Source organism: Triplophysa dalaica, chromosome 5, assembly GCF_015846415.1.
Source record: "Triplophysa dalaica isolate WHDGS20190420 chromosome 5, ASM1584641v1, whole genome shotgun sequence".
Taxonomy (NCBI): Eukaryota; Metazoa; Chordata; class Actinopteri; order Cypriniformes; family Nemacheilidae; genus Triplophysa; species Triplophysa dalaica.
The window spans coordinates 19,428,054-19,449,602 of NC_079546.1; positions in this window are offsets into that span (position 1 = coordinate 19,428,054).

Here is a 21,549-nt window from a genome sequence, read left to right on the forward strand (position 1 = left end):
CGCACCTTTAAATGTAAATGAAAACAATGGCTGAGTATCTGGATTGACGGGGATAGAGAAGAAGGCTGCACACAAATCCACCACCGTGAAGTGGGTGTGATTGTGTGGTATCGCATTCAGAATAGTTAGCACATCAGGCACAATCGGTGCCAGAGGAATTATTAATGAATAAATGGCCATAAAGTCTTGTGTCAAAAGCCAACTCGTTCCATCAGCTTTACTGATGGGATTGATTGGTGTATTGTAATGTGAGTGAGTGGGGCTACACGACGGGTCCGGAGTGCTTCTGGGAGCTGCTGCTCCACCTCTGATGGCTGCTCCAAAGGCGTTCTCTGAGCTCTTCTTCTTGGTGGTGTTGTATCAAATGATAACACATGTTATACAATGAGAAGGCAGAAAAGGATTAAACTCATTCACAAACCGTCAGTGTTGTGAGAGGTTATTAGTGGTTACTGTAAATATAATATAATATGCATGTAAGCATGGTCATCATTGCCTGTACACACCTCTGGGTACAGCAGCAGATGATGAAGGGCCAGCAGGGGAAGCAACAGCAGGTTCTGACAGAGGGGACCCAGGCTCACTGCCATCAAAAGAACCAGTCGGCTCTATCATGACAATTTTAAATATTAATACGACATTACACACATTGCACATCACTCCTGTACAAACTAATTAATTTAGACTTTTCATCATATCTGCCCTGTTGTTTTGATTCACTAGTCAACACACCTACTGCTGCCTTGCCCTGGTCCTCTGGCTGGTCATACCTTGCTGCCTGTTCACCTGATTCTCCTCATCCCTCCTCTGCATATTCCTGCTTGTCTAGGGAGACAAAGCGGCCTAGGAAAGACTTCCTAGGCCGCAAGTACTTCCACTTTTTCCCCTGCTGCTGACCCACTCCTATTACCTGTCTCCTTTCTCCTCTCCTTTAAATATGTGTCCCTCAAACTCTTCAACGTCTTTCTGCACACTTCATCTGAAAAAACACATCAACTCTTTACCGGGAAAATAGTTGTAAAACGTGAATAACGTAGATTGGTGATATTTGGTGTTTTGTAGGTCGCATGTCCATCTGGGTAAAAAATGGGAAAACAAAGCTGCATTTGTGGTGGGAAAATGTTTAAATATATTACCCTTTGGTTTATAGTGCGCTGTGCGCAAGCTAATAGATTTCAAGTGCGAGAGAAATGCGCGAACGAAGTTAGATTTGAAGCGCAAGATAAGTTACATTTCAAGCTCGTCACACACAGTCTGTTGATTGCTAAATAAAATAAAACAAACACCTGCATTTATGAAACACATTTTAACATCTAAATGACTAAAACTCTTCCCTTTTAAAGGCTGTTAATCCACAGTCCTCACGAGATATCAGCAAACCAGACTGTGAGCATGTTATAGCAAGCGGTGCTCGCTGGATATAATTCTTGTTCTCCTGCGGTTTATTGGAGGGCAGCACAACATATGCATGCCGCCACCTATTGTACTAGAGATTAATCGAAATTACGTCTAGGATTTATTACGGTCACAAACACACTTAAAAGTTTCCCACACTTCAACTAAGCATTAAATAACAATTCTCTAAGAAAGTTATAAGGTGCACATAACAACAAAATAACACAACTATATTGGTACAACAAAGTTACATTAGCACATTAGTAAACATTAGTCACCTTACATTTATATAAGGATCATTTTGAACATTGCACAATAGATTCAGAATACTTAAAGGGCTAGTTCACCCAAAAATTAAATTTTGTTATAATTTACTCGCCGTCAGTTTGTTTCAAACATGTATTTCTTTGTTCTGGTGAACACAATGAAAGATATTTGGAAAAATGTGAGTAACCAAACAGATCTTATCTCCCATTGATTCCCTTAGTATTTATTTTCCCTACGATGGCACAAGATGCCAATGGCATACTGGTTCTATTTCTCACCTACTTTGGTCAGCTGTATGGTCCAAAATTCTTGTCCTACACTGCACACTGCCTTGTACACCTTGCAGACGATGCAAAACAGCATGGCATCCTGGACAAATTCATCGCTTTCAAATATGAGAATCACCTGTACATTCTGAAAAGACTTCTGAGGAAACCAACGTGCCAAAGTCAAATAGTCAGAAGATTCTCTGAAATGCAAAGTTGCTGTACAAAAACTCACAAAACCAGACCATACGCGTTAAGAAAACTCCATGCAACTGGTCCTATCACTGCACATTTTTATGAAGCAGCACAATACAAAGAATTGAGAACAAGCTCTAACACTTTCAAGCTGGATCAGTCAAACAGTCTCGTTTACATCAGTGGTAAAGCTGCTAAGCTGAAGAACATCATTTCATTCAGGGATGAAATTTATGTTGCCTACAGTACCTTCAACCACCTGGAAACCTTTTTTAACTACCCGCTACCATACTCTTGGCATCTACGTAGATGACAACCTCTCCACAGCAGTCAATTTCTGCAAGTTTGAAGAGATAGAGAGCAAAATTTTCCTTGTACCCCATCATTGTTGCTTTGTTTCAATTCCTCTTTTACGTAAAGAGTAAATCTATATCTGTGCTTGTTTTCTGTAGTTAGAGTTTGATTGAACTAATATTGTCATTTTCATCAGTACAAATCTTAATACCACAGCAAATTGTGATATTTTAGGGAATTGTGTGCTTCGAATTTAGCAACCGTTTGAGATGGGCCCTTTTATATTCCAACATGGCAATGCTATGTACACTCAATGACTTGTACACAGGGGTACACCCATTTTGGAACAGAAAAAGGTTCTTCCAAAACGTTTGCAACCGAGATGGAAACAAAATTCTGCAGAAATACAATTTTGAACAGTTTCGAAAGTGCCTTTTTCGGTCCCAAAATGACTACTATTGCCATTGATGTTGGGTTGAATTTTGGCTCAAGTTGAGTGTTTTGGTTAAACTTTCTGTATAAAGTCACACCAAAGTTGTTCAGTTAAGTTTAGCTCTGGGCTTTATGCAGACCAGTTATGTACATCCCCATCGACTGAATTTCTTTTAAAATCCTTCTTTGTTCACAGGGGCATTGTCAGGTTGGAACAGAAAAGTGTCCCTTCCACACGGTCGTTAATAAATTAGAAGCACAAAAGCAAGACCCAACACAAAGCAAGAATTCTTCATGAGTCTGGTAGGAGCAGAACATTTTCTACTTGAAATGAAACATAATTTTGCCAATTGTTAAACAACCACATGAAATGGTACATGTTTTCATGTTTTTGTGCACATAAAATAACCATATTACATCTCACGTATCAGCATCTTTTGACAACGTTGCCAAGAACTGGAAGAAGGCCAGCTACACATCTGACATCAATTCAGAGCCTGAACTTCTTGGGAAAAGGGTTCATAAGTACGTACTCTCCAGAGAAATGGTTTAAAAGATGTAAACTGTCATCATTTACCTTCATGTTTCAAATACAGAAGTTTGACTTTTGCATCTCTCAAGGGGAGCTTGTAGCTTACAATGAATTGTCTATTTATAAGAGTATTTGCTACATCACAGAAGTCATAATGACATGTATGCTGTTCTCTTTTCTTTGTTCTAGAAAAAAAAAAATTCTGATAACATGTATTTATCAGATGAAGAAACCATAACACAAAGCCATCCTACCATCAGCACCAAAACCTCCAGAACCACCAAAACACAACAAGAAAAAAGGTAATACATTTTGCATACATGCAGCTGGAGTGTTGCATAATTAAACTAATTGTTCATACAAAAATCTAAATAACCCTATATTTTACTCACTCTCAAGACTTCCTTGGTGTATATGAGTTTCTTCGTCAAAGTTATTATACACTTTATCATGGCTCTTTCAATCCTTATAATGGGAATGAAAGAGGGGTGAGATTTTGAAGCTCCAAAAAGTGCATTTATCGATCAAAAAATATAACCTGTTCCACACGACTCCATGGGGCAAATAAATGCCATCTGAAATGAATCGATGCATTTTAAAGAAATTTCCATTAACTTTTCAAACTATTATGTTTAACTTCTGTTATCTGTCGATAGTGCACTGAAGTGAAACATTACGGTTTAAAAAGTTGTTCATATTTATGTTTCTCTTAAACAATTGATTCACTTCAGAAGTTCTTTAATAATCCTATGGAGCTGTGTGGAGCACTTTTTGATCGATGGATGCACTTGGAGCTTCAAAATCTCATCCCCCATTCATTCCCATTGTAAAGCTTGGAAGAGCCATCAGAAATGCTATTTGAACTCTGATTGTATTTGTCTGAAAGAGGAAAGTCAAATACACCTAAGATTTTGAACTAAATAGAACTTTTCACAGCACGTAGACACAATGTAAAACTAAAGGCATTGCGTATTCAATCCGTAGAGCACACTTTTTCTGTCCTGAGAGCCTGTGGGGACCACCAAGGAAGAACACCAAGTTAGTTAACTGCACAAAAATATGAGAAGGATTTGACACCCTCACCTGTTACTGACACCCACATTGTTAGTTACAGTAAAAAAAAAACTACACAAACTGTTTGTTCTGATTGTTGACCACACAGATGCCATTCCTGTTCAAATAAACATTGTGGAATGTGAACAACTAACTCCGAGGCAGATCAGTCACCAGTTATGGGCAGTGCCTATATGTCAGGGTGTCCAAACTCTGTCCTGTAGGGACAGTGCTCTGAAGATGTTAACTCCAACTCACCTCCAACAGACCTGCCTGCAAGTTCCTAGACAGGTTTAGGCTTAATAAAGAGGTTCAGGCGTGTTTGAATGGGGTTAAAGCTAAACTCTGCAGGACAGTGACCCTTCAGGAACAGGAGTAACTTAACTTAGTCTTTTCAGTTATTAAACATAACTTGACAATCTTTTGAAGTTTGACAACATTAACTGAACACCCCTATAGTGAAAACACAAATAATTTCTAATAATGTTCATTTCTAAAAACTAATTATGTTTTCAAGTAATAGTGAAAATTGTGTCATCTTTTACTCATCCTCATGTCATTTCAAAACTGTATAATTTTCTTCCACACACAGCAAAAAAGATATTTTGAAGAAAGTTGGTGACCGAACAGCAGTGGCACCCTTCTATTGTATAGACAAAAAAAATCAATGCAAGTGAATGGGTGCCAGTCTTCAAAATATGTTCTTTGTGTTTTGCAAAACAAAGGAAGTCACTCAGTTTTGACATGACAAGAGGGTGAGTAAATGACAACAGAATTTTCATTTTTGGGTGAACTATCACTTTAAGGACCTTCAATATTAAAGCATTTCAGGTGAGATTGTGCAATGAGCGTCAACCACAAAATTGGCTAAATTTGGCTAGACTAAAGCCAATGTATCAAAGTATCCCCATAGTTAATATGGATGCTAAAATGAATGTGTGCTGCAGACAAAATGAAGCAGGCATTAGGCTGGGTTGCACCAGTAAGGCTTAGGCTTAAATACTGATTAAATGAGCTTTATTTAATCATTCTGTTGCAACAAACTTGAAACCTTGTTTAAAAATAAGCCAGGTTACATTTGAGCCGTAACTAGATTCAGGTGTAACTTAACAGTAAACATAAATTACATGTAACCCTGATGCTTACTTTAATTCTTAATGTGAGTTAAAACCGATTATTAAACAGTCAGTTCTTTTCCTCGATTCTCATCTAATGTGCCAAGTTCTAAGCCATTATAAAATACCCGACCGCATTACATAGCCTAAATATCATTTTATTTACTTAATTTTATGAAATCTTGTTACGCATATGGAATAACCGTTTTAAAAATCAATCAATAAGCCCTGCAAAGCAGTGGGTTACAGTGCATTTTATAACAGCTGGGGGGGTTTAGGCACTCCGTGAAAATGCACTGTAACCCACTTCTTTGCGAGGCTTATAACTTTGGTGAATGGACAAGGGGAAAACATCAGATTATAAAGCATTGATGACAGGTAAAGCCGTTTTACTACTTCTGGTGACAGGTGTTCCCTTAATGCATTTAATTTACTGCGCTCCTCCTCAATCATGGCCGTTCCAGTCATGAGCTGCATGGCAGTGACTGAACAGATGTAGTAGCGCATCACTTTGTGACACTTTAGCCTAAATTGAAACCTGTATGGCATCAATATTGTAGATTAGTTACAACAGTTAAGAACAAATCGATTGCAGATGAAGGCATTAATACAAATGAATGTTTAAATTCATGATTTGTTAATCAAGGGTGGGTTGCAGAAACAAGGATGTAGAGTTTGATTCTAGCTTTATTTTAATTTGAGTTATGTTGTACTAGTATAACAAATTTAGGATTAAAATTTTAACCTATATTTAAACCTTCATCAGTGACTCATTTTGTCCACCATGATGGATTTGCCAGTGTTAACTAAACAGCAACAGTTTTGTCAATAAAAATAATTAATTGGTTTGTATATAGATGGAAATGTAATTTTGCCATTTAAAACTGCTCTTTAGATATGCTATCTTTATAAAACTGCCCTCACCCCCTGTTCATTCTTAGAAGTTCTCCCAGTGTGTAATGAATAAGTAGGGCATCCTGAATTTAATGCCCCAAGGCGTTGTGTCTCCTCACTCTCTCCAGAAAAAAATAATGCAGAGGCAGTTTGAAAGAATGTAACTTCTTATGTTCCCTTGTCTAAACAATATTCTACGGTTGAAGAGTCTAGTCGACGGAACACACAGAGTTTGCAGATCTGAAGACAAAGTTCGACACAGACACCATGTGCTTGTTCAATCAGAGTCCAAAGTTTATTGTATTAAGGACTAATATTTATATGCTTGAAACAGGAGGTGTCATATAAAACTGTCATGAATCTCGGTGTGAGACATGGCTTGAGAACCCAAGTGCAGGCAGACACAGACGGTATTGATGTAACAAGGGTGTTTTATTAAACATAAAACATGAACAAAACTAAACAAGCAAAACAAAACCCACGAGGGGGAAAACAGACAGGAAGAAATATAAACTTTGACAGGAAACACTGACTAACTAAACTACGCAAACAAACACTGGGATACAAACACTAAACTAAGACTTACTAGATACGGGGAACAGGAACACGAACAGCATACAGCTTACAGAGCATGACATCAAACAGCATAAACACATACAATGCACGAGCAACGAGACAAAGAAACATGAGGACTCTTTATAGGGGAAACAACAGAGGATCGAAACGAGCAACAGGTGCTGGGGATTAGCACTCAGGGAAAGCTGACGAGGGACGAGATGTAGGGAACAATGACAAGACACAAGAAAGATCACTCAATCTCACACAAAACCATAGGTTATGCCATGACTCCACTCAAACAACAAGAATAAACATGACATGATAGTGGAATCATGACATAAGCCCCCCCTTTAATGAGCACCTCCAGGTGTTCATCAAGGGGTAACTAACGAGACAAGACTGACTGGGAAACAGACAAAAACCAGACAGACAAGGTGAACATGACAAGGGGCATACAAGATATGATAACAAAAGGGTTGGGGTGAGATAACAAAAATAACAGACATGGGAGGGGGGGCGGGGGCAAACAAGAAAACACAGGAAGTCCAGAAGGGGCAGGGCCGGGCGGGGAAGTCCCAGCCCTGGGGGACGCGCCAGGGCGCGGAGCCCCAGGAGGCTTGACAGGGGTAGTCCTGGGGGGAACTGTCCTAGTCCCCTGCAGGACTGCAGGGCTAGTCCTCGGCTGGAATGCCGGGCTGGACCAGGGCTGGAAGGCCGACTGGATCGTCGGCTGGACAGGGCTTGGTGCTGACGGCGGCTGGGCAGCCGGACTTGACGGCGGCTGGGCAGCCGGACTTGACGGCGGCTGGGCAGCCGGACTTGACGGCGGCTGGGCAGCCGGACTTGACGGCGGCTGGGCAGCCGGACTTGACGGCGGCTGGGCAGCCGGACTTGACGGCGGCTGGGCAGCCGGACTTGACGGCGGCTGGGCAGCCGGACTTGACGGCGGCTGGGCAGCCGGACTTGACGGCGGCTGGGCAGCCGGACTTGACGGCGGCTGGGCAGCCGGACTTGACGGTCTCCGCTGGACCGGGCTTGGTGCCGGCGGCTGGACCGGGCTTGGTGCCGGCGGCTGGACCGGGCTTGGTGCCGGCGGCTGGACCGGGCTTGGTGCCGGCGGCTGGACCGGGCTTGGTGCCGGCGGCTGGACCGGGCTTGGTGCCGGCGGCTGGACCGGGCTTGGTGCCGGCGGCTGGACCGGGCTTGGTGCCGGCGGCTGGACCGGGCTTGGTGCCGGCGGCTGGACCGGGCTTGGTGCCGGCGGCTGGACCGGGCTTGGTGCCGGCGGCTGGACCGGGCTTGGTGCCGGCGGCTGGACCGGGCTTGGTGCCGGCGGCTGGACCGGGCTTGGTGCCGGCGGCTGGACCGGGCTTGGTGCCGGCGGCTGGACCGGGCTTGGTGCCGGCGGCTGGACCGGGCTTGGTGCCGGCGGCTGGACCGGGCTTGGTGCCGGCGGCTGGACCGGGCTTGGTGCCGGCGGCTGGGCAGCGACCTCTGGCGGCTGGGCAGCGACCTCTGGCGGCTGGGCAGCGACCTCTGGCGGCTGGGCAGCGACCTCTGGCGGCTGGGCAGCGACCTCTGGCGGCTGGGCAGCGACCTCTGGCGGCTGGGCAGCGACCTCTGGCGGCTGGGCAGCGACCTCTGGCGGCTGGGCAGCGACCTCTGGCGGCTGGGCAGCGACCTCTGGCGGCTGGGCAGCGACCTCTGGCGGCTGGGCAGCGACCTCTGGCGGCTGGGCAGCGACCTCTGGCGGCTGGGCAGCGACCTCTGGCGGCTGGGCAGCGACCTCTGGCGGCTGCTGGGCCGGGCTCAGTGCCGGACGGACCGTCACCTTCCCACAGCGCCCCCCCAAAAAATATTTGGGGTTTGACACCACCGGACTCGGGACCACAGGACTAGGGACCACAGGACTCGGGACCACAGGACTCGGGACCACAGGACTCGGGACCACAGGACTCGGGAAGGAGGTTTCCCGCGACGTCGTCCTCGAGTCTCTAGCCACCCACTTATCTCGGACTCTACCAGAAGAACCGGCGGCCATGGAGCTCGAACCAGAGGGTACTGAGTCCCCCAGGGCAGCGGCGGCCAGGACGAGACCCTCCGCAGCGCTCGACCGTGGGGTGAAAGTCCCATGTGGAACCTCACCCCCGGGATCGCTCCGGTTGGTCACGTACCTGACCATGTCCGCAAACCCCAAGGGAGCCAGCAGCCTCTTCTCTGACGGTGTGAGGCGCCGGGTGAGGCAGCAGTTGAAGATCGTCTTCAACTCCGCCTCACCAAACTCGGTCACCTCCGCCACCGCCGAGAATGCCCTGGCGAACTCCTGGTCACCATAATTCCCCTGGCGGAATCCAAGCATCAAGTGGGCCTGGCGAGACCGCAAGGACAACGTCGTACCGTCCATGCTGCCTACTGGGTTCTGTGTTGGCTCGTGCATTCTGTCATGAATCTCGGTGTGAGACATGGCTTGAGAACCCAAGTGCAGGCAGACACAGACGGTATTGATGTAACAAGGGTGTTTTATTAAACATAAAACATGAACAAAACTAAACAAGCAAAACAAAACCCACGAGGGGGAAAACAGACAGAAAGAAATATAAACTTTGACAGGAAACACTGACTAACTAAACTACGCAAACAAACACTGGGATACAAACACTAAACTAAGACTTACTAGATACGGGGAACAGGAACACGAACAGCATACAGCTTACAGAGCATGACATCAAACAGCATAAACACATACAATGCACGAGCAACGAGACAAAGAAACATGAGGACTCTTTATAGGGGAAACAACGGAGGATCGAAACGAGCAACAGGTGCTGGGGATTAGCACTCAGGGAAAGCTGACGAGGGACGAGATGTAGGGAACAATGACAAGACACGAGAAAAATCACTCAATCTCACACAAAACCATAGGTTATGCCATGACTCCACTCAAACAACAAGAATAAACATGACATGATAGTGGAATCATGACATAAAACCACCAGAGTGGAAAATCACTAGATTTTCTGTTTAGTCCTTCCTCCTGAAAAATCAGATATGATTACATATTTAATATTACAATAACAGAACAATCGTCCATAGGCATCATTAGGAACCTTGATATGGAGAACAACAGATGCTTATATCAACATAAGACAGCATAAGATCCGATACAACTTTCAACGAGGTTAAACAACAAGAAAGTAAGAAGCAAATATTATGAATAGAAATGAATAATAAAGATAAAGGAATGAATACATATGATGAATATTGGAATAAACACAGATGCAGTATTTGTGGAGGACAGGACGAAATCCAGATTCTCACACAGTTTTAATATTTTTTTTACAATAAACAAATCTCTTAAGTGTGACATGACACTATTGATGTCCTATTTCTGATCATTTATCCACACATTTTATCGTAGATATTTATTTTTATTATTTAAACCTCATCATGAAGTTTAAAGTTAATTCACAATTTAGAGTTAAATCTGAGTTTAAAGTAATGGAGCAACTGAATTACGTTTACATTTATGTTTACTGTAAAATTGAAACCTCAACTGATATCTAAAAATGTAACGCTGCAGAATTATTAAACACTTTCATATAATCCAGAATAAAGCCTAATCATGGCTGTTGGAACCGGCCAATTGAGTGTTTCCATTTACAAATGAATTCATATTCAACTTAAACAACTCCACCTTTTACAGCTCCAGTGGGCATCTCACAGGCAGACCTTCATGGCTGGCATGTTGATGCACCTAACACACAAGGTAAGAGCAATATTTTGAATAAAGGTGAGGAAACAAAAAAACACTCAATTCACAACACTATTGCGCAATCTAAAATTTGAAAATATTAAATAATTTGTTCAATCATAGAGAACACCTTTTCTGTACTGAGATCCTTGGGGGACCACCAAAGACAACCACTCTTATTAATTTCATGCTCAGTATTAATTTTTGTTGTTCCAAATCTGTAAACATTTATTTGTTCTGATGAATATATATGAATATAATATTTGAAAGAATGCTTGTAACAGTAACAGTTCTTGGGCCCCATTGACTACCATAGTATAACAAATACTTGTTTTTCTTCTTCTTCTGTCAAACACAAAATCAGATATTTTGAAGAATGTAGGACAGTTAAAAGTTCTGGGGCACCTTCAACTACCATTGCCATTTTTCTTACTATAGTAGTTATTTGGGTCTAAGAAACGTTTAGTTACAAGCGTTCTAACAAATATTTTGTGTGCAACCAAACATAGGTTTGGAACAACTAGAAGGTGAGTAATTCAGAACAGAATTTTCATTTTTGAAGCAATGCTGTATATGGTTGTTACTACCAAACTATTGGTATAAGCACATTCATGCTTGGCATGTGTGACGAGTCACCCCTGGCACAATCAGCGTCGCCATGGAAATGGGAGAAATCAGAACAACGCACCTGCAGCTTATCGGATTCCTCATAAAGGCTCGTTTACGAACCACCACAAAAGATACGGGAACAGACTCACGGGTGACCAACGTCTCCCAGACAGGGAAGCCTAACCTCGCTGTCATTGCTTCTACCCTTAGGCTCCGACTGAAGAGAGCTGGTAAAGAACCTTCCTGGAGGAGCCAAACCACTTCCTGGAGCACCCGGAAGAAACAAGAACCTCCCGACCGGATAACCGACTCGTACCCACAAGGAACCTGGCTGAAATAATTCCGAGAATTATAATAAACATACCCTCCGGGGCTACTAATTGCACTTCTCGTGTACTTGTCGTTGCTCTACCCGTGACCGCATGCTATCGGTATTGGGAGAGAAATGCATTTTATCTTGCAACCAATGTTTCACTAAGGGTACCCTTAACCTTATAAGTTAAGGTTTTCCTGGGCACATGAACAGTCACACCAACACTTGGACTACAGCAAGCATCCACATTGCATCCCCTTTTGACACCACTTTGAATCCTTATGTTTTCAAAAGAACAAAGATGTACTTACTGGAGATTGGTGGTTATGTCAATAGCCACTTTTCCAGAGTCGAGCATGGACCAGGGCTCTCAGGTCGATGCAGTAGCATACTTCTACCTAAGAGCCCAAAACAAAGACACATCTTCAGTGGAAACGCAGCTAATATAAAAAATAAATTGCCCATAGCATGATAACTGTTATTATACGTTTTTATTTTATTTCAAGTAAATACAAGTAAATCTTACCTAATCCATCTTTGCAGCTCAAGGAATCTCCCAGGCACACTATCAGAGCTGGTATCTCGATCCACCTAACACACAAGGTAAGAGCAATAATTTGAATAGGAAAAAGAAACACTATTCACAACACGATCTAAACCAAATATTAATATAACATTATATTTAACAGACCATGCCTTTTCTGTCCCAAGATCCTTGGCAGACCACCAAGAAAAACCACAAGGTAAGTTATGCTATACAAATATATAGTAATAGATCTTCAACAACAATTTCCACTCCAGCGCATTTCTTACCAGAAAAATTGTTAAGGAAGTAATACGGTACAAGAGTCTGTTAAAGAAGTCACAACTGAAGTGCGTGGTTTATGCACAACACAAGTGTAGGCAATCCCTTTGGAAATAATTTATTTACAATAAAGCACTAGCCTCGAGTATCTTGTTGCTTTTATAAAACGGTTATCAAGCAATACAAATACTATTTACGCAAACATATGCATCAATGCAAGTTGCATGAAGTAAAATCACTAAGTCTCCCTTCCGCAGGAAAAAACAGTCCTTGATAGACTATGAACAGCAACAGAATGATTTGTTTACATTTCTAATTGTGCTGCGCATTGGTACACAAAATCATTAGGTGCAGTAGTCATAGCTGTGCTTAACCATGAATACAACACAGCTATTGCCCAATCAGAATTAAGGACTGGACCTAACAGTTTTATAACATATTAATATACATAGGTTGGATCATTTTATGAAAATGTGTTACATTTCATCCTAAATAACTTGACATGTTCTTGGTAAAATCCACCAAGACAAATTGTATAATACATCTGAAATTTTAAACCTCACAATAAATTTATATTTAAAGATGCTGCAAGACAGGAAATTCCAGCCCTGGGTCCTTTACAAAATCAATGCACATTTATATTGTACATACTATTTATTTCTCAGTTTAAATGAGCTGCAAAATGCATCGTTATTAATGAAATCTACATACCAAATTTAATTATCTTCTTTATTGCTGCTGTAGAAAGGGCTATTATGGAAAAGCTGGAGAAAATGGACATGAAGATCAACAACCTGACTTCACTGGTGCAGTCTATAACAGGAAACAGACACGCTTTACACCAGATGGATGTGGCCAAAGAGGAAGAGACTGGTGTCCTTCCTCTAGCAAGCATTGCTGTTCTAGATAGGCTAGAGGAAAAACTTGCAGAAAAAGGATTTAGGCAGAGGATGGTAAGAATCGTTGACATTTTCAAAACATAACATTTCTTCTATATACCTTGAACCTGATTACGGTGGTGCTGAAACCCGGGAAAAAAGGTGCAGTGCCCCCGCCATGTCCCAGCCGGGTTCACCATTTGCGGACGTGATCCAGTCGCTCGCCGGTCTTCATCGCGAGGACCACCAAGCGCTGCTGAACCTTCGGGAAGACCAGGAAGGCCGTCTGGGCCAGGAGGCCGCCAACAGGGAACCAGCGGCCGGCTCCCCAGCGGTAGGTGTGCCGCTGCACAAGATGGGACCTCAGGATGACCCGGAGGCGTTTTTTGAGCTTTTCGAGAGGTATGCAGAGATTTCGGGCTGGCCACTCGACGTTTGGCCGCCACGGCTGATCCCCCTGCTGACGAGGGAGGCACAGCTAGCCGCCCAGCAGTTGCCAGTTGCAAACCTTCTTGTCTACGCAGACCTCAAGAAAGCCGTCCTACAGCGGGTCGGCCTGAGCCCTGAACAGCAGCGGCAGTGCTTCTGGTCCTTGGAACTGGGGGAAGCTGGCCAACCCTTCGCCATCTGAGGGCGGTCCTGAGTTCACTGAAAGGGGCTGGGCTGACGGCTAACCCTAAGAAGTGTGCAATGGGGTGTGTGGAGGTAAGGTATATGGGCTTCCACTTGGGTCATGGTCAAGTGCATCCTCAAAGTAATAAGACTTCAGCAGTTGCAACCACACCGAGACCCAAGACCATAAAGGAGGTGAGGCAGTTCCTGGAGCTGGTGGGATACTATAGAAGGTTTGTACCTTATTTTGCGGACCTCACCAGCCCGCTGACTAACCTCACTAGAAAGGAGGCACCGGATACCGTCCAGTCGATGGAGCCACACCAGCAGGCTTTTACCCAGGTGAAGGCTGCTCTCTGTGGCGTGCTGCTATTGCACTCCTCTGAATTTTCTCTTCCTTTTTTCGATGCAGACGGACGCGTCGGATCGAGGCGTGGGGGCGGTTTTGTCCCAGGAGACGGGGGGTGAAGAATGGCCGGTGCTGTACCTCAGTCGGAAGCTCTCTAGGAGAGAGACGAAGTACAGCACCATTGAAAAAGAGTGCCTGGCGATCAGGTGGGCCATACTCACCCTCCGCTATTATCTCCTGGGGCGCGAATCCACGCTCCATTCGGCCATGCTCCCCTCCAGTGGCTCCACCGCATGAAAGACTCCAACGCGCGGATCACCCTGAGGTATCTGGCGTTACAACCCTTTAAGTTTCAGGTGATCCACAGACCGGGGTCTTAGATGGTCGTTGCCGACTTTCTCTCCAGGAGGAGGAGGGAGGCTGCAGGCCGGATGGGGCCTCGGCCTGAGTCGGGTGATGGGGGTATGTGGCAAGGGGGGCGTGGTTTAGTGACATCTGCACAGGAGAGGAGAGACACGGGAAAGACGGTAAGCAAGTAGGTAAATTACAGACTAAGAACACCTGCATCTCTTTACAGTGATTGGTGAGGAGACTGCTTAAAGGCTGGCAGGATTCAGAGGAGATAGAGAGAGAGACTGGCTTGAAGACACAACCGAGCTACCAAAGGAGCTGAAAGGAATCTCATGGACAGAGCTCCGGAAAAGCAGTGTGATTTTTGACATTCTGAGTATTGTTAAGCGCAGTTTGTGTTAAACGGAACAGAATAAAAGATTCTCGTCTTCCAGCCCGAGCCGACCCCGCCTCCTTTCTTCCATATACCTTGAACCTGATTACAGTGAATCATTTTAACAAAATAAGAGAGATCATACCAAAAATCATTCTATCAAAACCATACAGACACTTCTGGAAAGGGTTCAAATATGCCAAATATGTTGGAAAAACAATAAAATTTGCAGGACCTGGAAAATGTTTATGAAGAACAGAGCTCAGTTTAACTGTTTAGAACAAAAAAGGATCTGTGAACAACCTTTACAAAATAAAAAAAAAACAGTCATAGATCATCCAGGTAACCACACACAGTATTAAGAGCCAAGGGTGCCCAAACTTGCACAACACTGTAAATACAAAGATTTTAACTCAATTCAACTTTATTTATATAGCGCTTTTTACAATTTTTATTGTTACAAAGCAGCTGGACATGAGATAAATTGAATACAAGAAAAACAACTAAAGGCAAATACCTGTAAAAACAAGAAAAAGATGAAATCAACAAAAGACAGACATACAAATGCTCCACACACACAATGTGGATACATACTTACACACATTGACATAGACGCACACACGCAAACACACTCTCACACATGCACAGTGAAAGCACACATTTGAGATAAAGGAGAGAGAACCACAGGTCAAATATTAAACGGACTATAAATTCTTATATGCAATATTAATTATGTCTAACTTCTAACTTCTTTAACTATTAAGACTTGCAATGTTTTAGAACGAGGTCTCTTATGCTTACTACTGGCGCTCTATTATTAATAATGATTCTTAAAATCCATGTTAAAAACATGTTGGGGTGGTTTCCAAGACAGGGATTAGTCCTAGATTTAAAGAAGTTTAAGAGCTGTCCTAACTGAAAACAGCTTGCACTAACATATCTCAAAGTACTTCAGTGCCCTTTGTGTTGTCTCAAACTGCACACAAATAATGGTTTGTTTGTTCAAGCCACTTAAATGTTCTAATTAAACTGTCCTGGTCTAAATAATCTCTTTCTGGGAAACCACCCCTTTGTGTTATATTCCGAAAGATTTTCTGTGTGGAAAGTAAACCATCACATATTTTCAGCATTATTTGATCATCAGAAATACTTTTTTTAACACTGTATATGTCCCATTCCTATAGAATGAGTATTCCTAAAGTCTGGATATGTATGGGGGGACAAAAAGAAAGATTATGCTGTTTTTTTTCCTTTCCGGGCTATTGCTTTAATATGTAAACTAAACGTTAAAATAAATCTTGAGATATAAGTGTAGCATACAAGCAGACTGTATTCATGGCAAAAGTCTAGTCATTCTTTAATGATTGTCAAAAACGGCTGAACAATTGAAGCTGCACATTTTTCAATACACAAAACTGTTTGTGTTTAGCATGAGAAAGTTTCTTACACATGTGACTAAGAGTGGGTTTCTTTTCTAATTCATTTGAGCACATTATTACATAGTCTGCTTTCATCATAAAAGGAGCTTGTGACGGGTGAAGCAATGACACATACACGAGGGGGTTAAACAGATGTGCCCCGAAGGGTATATTTATTATAAGTCCCCGGAGGAGACAGAAGAAAACAAAACAAATGAGGCTTGACTTCCGGGTTCTCAGGGCTTCCGTGAAGCTTCCTTCTTCTTTAAGCAGTGTTCTTCTAGTGTCGAGGGCGGTTCCCTCGATATTAGAACTCCACGGTTCGGTCCTCCTAATTGCCTTCCGACTCTGCAAAAGAGAGAAACCACATAAGAAGTCTGCCTTGTATGGAGACATTGCTCACCTCCACTCCGTCTAAACGGGCTCTTTATAGCCCTGTGTTTAAGAGCCTCTGATGTCCGGCAGGTGTGAGGCTCTAATTCCTTCCGTATCCATGGCGACGCTGATTGCACCAGGGGTGACTCGTCACAGAGCGATTAAATGGGCTAATGGTGCAAGTTTTTGTGCATTGTGTCATTTCCAAAGTTCAAGTGTCCATAACAAACACGCTGACATTAATTACTCAGAATTTCAAATGTCATATAAAAAACATATTTTAAGGCTTTACGTCAGATTTCTTTAGGTGAACACATAAAAGCTAATTGTGGACAGTGCACACAAAAATGTATGTATAATGCTATATGAACCATTTATGTGAATAAATCTTTAATTTCACTATGAGTTTAAATACAGATTTAAATCAATCCACAATAATGTTATTTTATTGCATACAACAATATTGCATGTTATGCATGGTGAGCATAACATATATTAAAAGCATTACAACTCAAATTTTACTTTAAAATGTACCTGTTGAAGGTTAACAGATTATCCCTCAGTGGTTGCCCCAATATGAAGAAGACTGTGTGGAGGATTTGCTTCAAAGTTTTCACGACAGACGTCACACGGCAACTCAACTGGTGTGGAAGGGGATGGAAAAAAGGCCTTCGTAAAACAAACTTCTGAGCACTCTTAATAGGGCAGCTAAGATACACGCCATCAATTTAGTGCTGGGTTATTGAAATCCGGTCCTTGAAGGCCCGTGATCTGAATAGTTTATTTCCAACCCTAATCACACACCTGACCACGCTAATTAAGTATTCGATTGGGACTACTTCAAAATGCAGAACAGATGTTGAATTAGGGCCGTACAGTGAACTAAACTATGTTAGTTCACTACTATTGGCCTACAATACAATTATTAAATGTAGTTGTTATGCACAGATCTCAAGTAAATTTTCTTTCTTGTGTTTTGTTTCGACATGGTTTACGTAATACGTATAGATTGAATCATGCAGGAAGGAAGAGCTTGACACGTCTGAACTGCCATGCATAATGCGTCGGTAATACTTCCGGGTGACTTTATATTCCAGGTATAACACTCCCCTTCCCTTATTTTCCACGTTTTTCCCTATGGACTGCCATTTGCACAAGCTCCCTCACCATTGACTGTTTTCACCTGTTCCTCATTATTAGTTAATCCCCAGCACCTGTTTATTCCTCGTTCTCTGTTGTATTTAAGTTCTCCCCTTCGTTGTATGCCTGGTCCAGTATTGTAAATGTTTCATAGTGTTGATTTTCTCCTTTGTTTCCCTTGGATTAAAGACAACCATTTTGTGTACTATGTCGTCTGAGTCTTCCCAGCACGGACCTTGTTACACCGGGTGATGTAACCAGATGGAACAATTAACGTTTATTTTAATGTAACTTGAAATATGTTTGTTGACTTTTTTTATGAAATTATTGTAAATGTTTATTTTAACATACAGCTTCTGAAGCAGAGGCGGAAAAGTTTGTGAAGGACTTCCTACGCTTGGCCCCAGGGAGGATATAATCATGTAATTGTTTGTTTGCTGTGTTCACTTGATGTGTTTGTTATAAATGTACGTTTTGTTAATAAAGTGTTTGTTTGTTATGTTTGTCTATTCATTATTTTTCCTAAAATTAACGAGTGTGTTCTTTTTTCAACTATAGAATAGTGTGAAATTTATTTTTGGTAATTGTAACATGCATGAGGGAAGGTGTAGATTGTGTATTATGAAAATAATTAGAGAAACAAAATTATGTCGTTTAAAGAGCTGGAGCGGACATCTCGGCGAGGTATTGCATATGAGCAAACGCCCTAATATAGACATCATACAGACGAAAACCACGACCTCTCTCAGACGTCTCCGCGAGGTACGTGTGCTATTTGGGTACCATTTAGGCCAATTTGTTTTATAGACATGCTATTTTGTTAACGCGGCCTGAAGCATAGCCAACTATTAATGATCAGACATTTATTTTCATTGCAAAATTGTGTTTGGTTCAGACGCGACGCTTTCATCACGCGGTCTGCTTTTAACTTACTCGGAAAATGTTCTCGGTTTTTAAAGACATGCCGTTTATGTCCGATGTGTTTAACTTGCACACACAAAAACAATTTGTTGGCTTGTGTTCTGCCCTTCAGTATTGTATTATTAACTAACATGACCTTGCTATGTTTATGTATTATGTTTGTGCCCAGTTAAAATGCTGATCCAGGTCAAGTTTGGCCAACTGCAGAAGTATGTAAAGCTGGATTGTATTGAAGGACAGTTTGAATTTATGCAATTTCATGAAAAAGGCTTGTAAAATCTTACTTAATCTTTGCCCTACAAATACAGTTGTGTTCAAAATTATTCAACCCCCACTGAAATTGATTGTTGGTTTGACATTGATTATGATCATTCAGTCATCCTGCTTACAATTAAATCAAAGAGGCACGTGTAGGTCAGACAAATATAACATAACATTTATTACGAAATAACCACAAATGTCTTTTCTGAGCTCACATCATTATCAGTTTTTTTCAACCCCCAAGTGACATTCAACCTTAGTACTTAGTACAACATCCTTTTACAGTTATAACAGCTTTTAAACGTGAAGCATAGCTTGACACAAGTGTCTTGCAGCGATCTACGGGTATCTTCGCCCATTCATCATGGGCCAAAGCCTCCAGTTCAGTCACATTCTTAGGCTTGTGCACTGCAACTGCTTTCTTTAAGTCCCACCAGAGGTTCTCAATCGGATTTAAGTCTGGTGACTGAGATGGCCACTTCAAAATGTTCCAGCCTTTAATCTGCAACCATGCTCTAGTGGACTTGGAGGTATGCTTGGGATCATTGTCCTGTTGAAAGGTCCAACGTCTTCCAAGCCTCAGGTTTGTGACGGACTGCATCACATTGTCATCCAATATCTCCTGGTACTGAAGAGAATTCATGGTACCTTGCACACGCTGAAGCTTCCCAGTACCTGCAGAAGCAAAACAGCCCCAAAGCATGATTGACCCCCCGCCATGCTTCACATTAGGCAAGGTGTTCTTTTCTTCATAGGCCCTCCTCCAAACATAGCGTTGATCCATGGGCCCAAACAGTTCTAATTTTGTTTCATCAGTCCACAGAACACTATCCCAAAACTTCTGTGGTTTGTCCACATGACTTTTGGCATACTGCAGTCGACTCTTCTTATTCTTTGGGGACAGCAAGGGGGTGCGCCTGGGAGTTCTGGCATGGAGGCCTTCATTACGCAGGGTGCGCCGTATTGTCTGAGCAGAAACTTCAGTACCCACATCTGACAAATCTTTTCTCAGTTCCTCAGCAGTCACACGGGGACTTTTCTCCACTCTACGCTTCAGGTAGCGCACAGCAGTCGAAGTCAGCATCTTCTTTCTGCCACGACCAGGTAGCGCCTTTGCCTTGAATTTGCGAATGATGCTTCCTATGGTGTCTCTTTGTATGTTTAACATCTTTGAAATCTTCTTATAGCCATTGCTCTTCCTGTGAACAGTAATCACCTGTTCTCTTGTCTTCCTGGACCATTCTCTCGACCTCACCATGTTTGTAACCACACCAGTAAATGTCTAGAAGGAGCTGAGTATCACAGTGATTTTAAAGCTGCCTAATTGGTGCTTATTAGGCTTTATTGCTGCTCCCTGATATCCACAGGTGTTTTCAATACCTGATTGAAAACACTTCATTGAACCTCTGTTCTTCAGAGTGGTAGTCTTTAAGGGGTCGAATAATTATGTCAATGAAGAATTCACAAAAGGAACATTTACTACTGTATTACAAAACTAATTGATGTCATTTTAGTTGCATATGGTTCTTTAAGAAGTCCTTGTAGGATTTCATTCTGAATACAATTACAAATGTACACTAAATTCCCTAAAACCATTTACAGCATTTGGGGTTGAATAATTTTGAACACAACTGTAAGAAGAGATGGGAGTCATGGAAGAGGTCACCTTTGACAGGGGTACGGGAACCGAGGGCCACACTGGGGCAGAGTCAGTCATGAATTGATCAGTTTATTTCAAAACCGTCACGGTCTTCATTTTTGATACAACAATAACAGTTTGTGAACTTGACAAAATGTTTTTTAGCTGAAACTTGCCACACAAGTCAGTTTTTTGTGAGGACTGCTTGATCATGTGACTGAAAAGTAACAAAGGGGCAAAAACTCACAGTAAAATGGAGGAAAACATGCAAAGGGATTGTTTAAGAGTTATTGAATGTGTGCACCCTCTTCATGTAGCAACATATCCTTCCCTAGTCACGATTTTGGGGAGTTTTCTGCAAACTAAATCAACCACGACTCTGGTGGGACTCGGACCCACAACCTTTGAATGCCCACATTACTCAATCTAGAAGTCCAATGCGCTATCCATTGCGCCAAGCGGTTAAGGCGATGGACTTGAAATCCATTGGGGTCTCCCCGCGCAGGTTCAAACCCTGCCGACTACGGTTGCTTGAGAGAGAGATGAAGATCAAGCCTTTATAGACTACCACGTTTTTCTTTAAGAGCGACTCTGCAACAGATGGCACGTGTTGTTGATATAACACAAATTGACCGGTACAGGAGTGCTCTATGGGTTTTCGATGCAACTAGGTAAATAACCATGTAGTAAACACATAATGTAAATCAATGTGTACATACTTTATAGCCTTTTATATGATTTTACAAATGTTTA